Raw genomic sequence first — 4,186 nt, forward strand, 5'->3', positions numbered from 1 at the left:
CTGCACAGCACGCCCCCCGCGCCTCGCCAATCCGGCGGCCAAGACCGCCAAGCACGGACCCTCCTATAAAGAAAGAAGAACGGACCGGAGGAGGAGCCACCCCCGGTGACAGTGATCCCCGGACTTCCCGCTCCACTCCGCTCCGAACCACGACCCTCCGCCAGCATGGCCTGCCTCGGCCTCGGGAGTTTTCTGCCGTCGCTATCGCTGATTCTCCTCCTCGTCCTCTTTGTTGAACATGTGTACATGTACATAGGTCTAGGTTTTGTACGCCGCATCTGTAGTGTCTGTCTCCCTTTGTATGTACGTGTATCTTAGGAGACAAGACACCAGTCACACCCCTTGTACCTATATGTATATATAGTTTTTCTTCACCCGAATATATATATAGTGTTACTATTCATCAACCGGGTTACAGAATAAGTTATTCTTCACCCGAAGTAATCTTACGATCATTTCATAAATAAATTACATTTGAAATACACATAGTTACATTCATATTGATTTACTGCATAAAATTTCGCGTAACACAAAAAATATAGGTCAAAAGTTGTATTTTATATACATTTTATACTATGTTTTTACATTTGTAATTTTAGGTAACATAAAATATTTTTTACGATGAATATAGGTTTTCTTACGTTCTCTTTTTATGTCTAAAATAAGACAAAATTTACAAAACGTAAAATTACGGTGCACAGATGTTAAAATAGAGGTGGGTGAAGAATAACTATTTCTCATCCAGGGTGACGAATAGTGTGTGCGCGCGCGCGCCTAGTGCACGGTCAATGAGATATCGGTACATCAAATCATTCTCTACATGGTATCAGATAGCATCACGATCCTCTCCCGCTTCCGCCTAACATAGCCGCCGTCGTCGCCGCCATCTGCAGTTGCCGCCGCCGCCGCTCCCCTCTCCCCCACGCACACCTCCCCTCCCTGCCGCGCCTTCCCTCCCCTGCCGCGCCGCTTCCCCTGCCGCGCCGCCTCTCCACCGCCGCGCCGCACCCTCCCCCAACCCTAGCCGCCATGTCGTGCAACGCCTCCTCCATCTCCAACCCCTTCGCCGGGCCGGACCCTGCTGAAATCCGCGACATCAACATCCACGAACGCGTCCCCGTCGTCCTTGATGCCACCGACTCCACGTACTTCGCGTGGAAGACGTACTTTTCCTTGCTCTTCCGCGATGAAAGAACATGCGGTGCCCCCATGTTTGGTTTTGGTAATTGATGACAATCTCTATGGACTAATGGTTGCCTTGAGTTATATTTGAAGGATTTGTCCATAGGCATTTCTTGAAGTCCATGTGTTGGTTTCAAGGAGTTTATGTGGTAACCAAGGTGTTATTAAGGAATTATCCAAAGATTGGTCATGTGAGAGTAGAACTTATTGCAAGCATGTCTTGAAGAAGAAGATTGTGTGATCATTCATGTTTACCTTCAAGACATCATCCAAATGAAGAGAGTTGGAAAGAGTCAAGGTTGATCAAGACTAAGTCAAGAGTGAATCAAGTTGATCAACACACAAAGCGCACAAGATGTACCGAGAGGGATCAAGCGATCCCATGGTGTGGTAAGCATTGTCGATTACGCTTTGTGTACTAACCCATGATCTTCGTGAGAGTTCTTTGTGGGGTTAGGTTGCGGTGTGCAAGTTCAAGTGAAGCATCATGAAGAGATCAAATGCTTGAAGCTTGCCGTCCATTGTGGCGACAATGGACTTGTGAAGATGTTGCGGTGCGCAAGTTCAAGTGAAGCATCATGACGAGATCAAATGCTTGAAGCTTGCCGTCCATTGTGGTGACAATGGACTGGTGAAGATGTGCGGAAGAATGGCTCACCCATAGTGGAGTATGGGGGAGAAATCAACTAGACTTCATCGAGCCAACACAACCAAGAAAGGTGGTCCATCTTGAGGGAGTCAAGATCGTCATCATCTAGCTCAAGTGGACCATGTGCAAGGCAAAGGTTTGCTCTTGATAGGTTTTCTATTTTACCGGTCTCATGATGGTAGTTGGGAGACCGGGTTATAGGATCGATTGCCGTACTATCAAGGGGGGCTCTCGATGAGTAGCTTGATCGTATCGTTCATAGAGAGCTCAAACCATTGCATCCTTGCATCATCTTTGTTGGTTCTTGTTTGGTTCTTCTCTTTGTGAGTTTTGGAGCTTATGGTCATCTTGATGACAAGCTCGAGTTCATCGAAAACGGAGTTCACTCGCATCTTCTATGATGTTTTCGATGTTGGAGGTTATGCCGGTTCTTCTCGGTTGGAGGTTTCACTCCTCTATTTGTTGGCATACCTCCCCTGCCTCTTCTTACTATAACCAACAAGCTTGAGTTTTGATGCTACTCGTCTTCCTCAATCCAACAAGCTTGAGTTTGCTCAATTCGGAGCTCATATGAAGAAGTTATGGCAGTTCTGGTTTTCTCCCTGCGGTAGTACCGCGGCCAGAGCGGCAGTACCGCTTATCGCCCCAAGCGGTAGTACCGCTGTCCAAAGCGGTAGTACCGCCTATGGCCATAAGCGGTAGTACGGCTACGGTTCCGCGCTGGTACCGCCTCGATTTTGGGTCTTGCATTTTTCGTGTCGAGTTTTGCAGTAGTTGCACGGCAGTAAGGCACGGCAGTTCCGCCTATAAGCGGTAGTACCGCCCCGATGGGCGGTAGTACCGCCTGTAAGCGGTAGTACTGCTCCGGTCGGGCGGTAGTACCGCTACTGCATTTTTGGTCCCGTGTTCTGCTCCTCCAGCGGTAGTACCGCTGGGGTGCACGGTAGTACCGCTTATAAGCAGTACTACCGTCCCAAGGTTCATGTTTGGTTGCTCCTTTTCCCTGCTTCTTCCGCCAGAGCGGTAGTACCGCTCGTGGAGCGGTAGTACCGCTCGTGTGCGGGCTGAGCACATAACGGTTGGATTTTTCCCCTTCTATAAAAGGGGGTCTTCTTCCCCATTGAACTTTATCCTTTGAGCTCGTGTTCTTCCCCCATTGTTGACCTTCTTCGAGCTTACTAACTCTCAATCCCTCCATGGATTCTTGCTAGTTTTTGAGGGAAAAGAGAGAGGAGATCTAGATCCACATTTCCACCAATCACTTTCTCCTCTTTGTGAGGGGAACCCCTTGGATCTAGATCTTGGAGTTCTTGGTGTTCTCCTTCTTGTTCTTCCTCTCATTTTCCTCCCTAGCATTAGTTGCTTCGGTGGGATTTGAGAGAGAAGGACTTGGGCACTCCGTGTGCCCTTGCCATTGCATTTGGTGCATCGGTTTGAGTTCTCCATGGTGATACGTGGAAGTTACAAGTTGAGAAGCTTATTACTCTTGGGTGCTTGGTGCCCTTGAGCTTGTTCCTCTTGGGTGCTTGGGCGCCCTAGACGGTTGGTGGTGTTCGGAGCTCAATCATTGTGGTGTAAAGCTTCGGGCAAGCGTCGGGGTCTCCAATTAGGTTGTGGAGATCGCCCCGAGCAATTTGACGGGTACCGGTGACCGCCCCCAAGGGTTGCCAAAGTGTACGGGTTCGGTGACCGCCCCCAAGGGTTGCCATTTGTACGGGTTCGCTGACCGCCCTCAAGGGTCCCTTAGTGGAATCACGGCATCTTGCATTGTGCGAGGGCGTGAGGAGATTACGGTGGCCCTAGTGGCTTCTTGGGGAGCATTGTGCCTCCACACCGCTCCAAACGGAGATTAGCATCCGCAAGGGTGTGAACTTCGGGATACATCGTCGTCTCCGCGTGTCTCGGTTATCTCTTACCCGAACCCTTTACTTATGCACTTTACTTTGTGATAGCCATATTGTTTCTTGTCATATATCTTGCTATCACTTAGTTGTTTATCTTGCTTAGCATAAGTCGTTGGTGCACATAGGTGAGCCTAGTTGTTGTAGGTTTTGTGCTTGTCAAATTAACCGCTAGGTTTATTCCGCATTTGTTCAAGCCTAAACCGTAATTATTTTAAAACGCCTATTCACCCCCCCCCCTCTAGGCGACATCCACGATCTTTCACGCGAGAACAACCTCGTGGATCACATTGACGGCACCGTCGACTCCCGCGCCATGCTGGACGACTCCGAGTGGACCGCGATCAACGTCACGCTCATCCGATGGTTCTTCACCACCATCTCCAAGGACCTGTCTCACACGGTCGTGAGCGATGGCGACAACGCCCGCGCCATGTGGGTCAAGCTCAACGGC

Source organism: Triticum aestivum, chromosome 5D (assembly GCF_018294505.1).
Source record: "Triticum aestivum cultivar Chinese Spring chromosome 5D, IWGSC CS RefSeq v2.1, whole genome shotgun sequence".
In the NCBI taxonomy this organism is placed as follows: Eukaryota; Viridiplantae; Streptophyta; class Magnoliopsida; order Poales; family Poaceae; genus Triticum; species Triticum aestivum.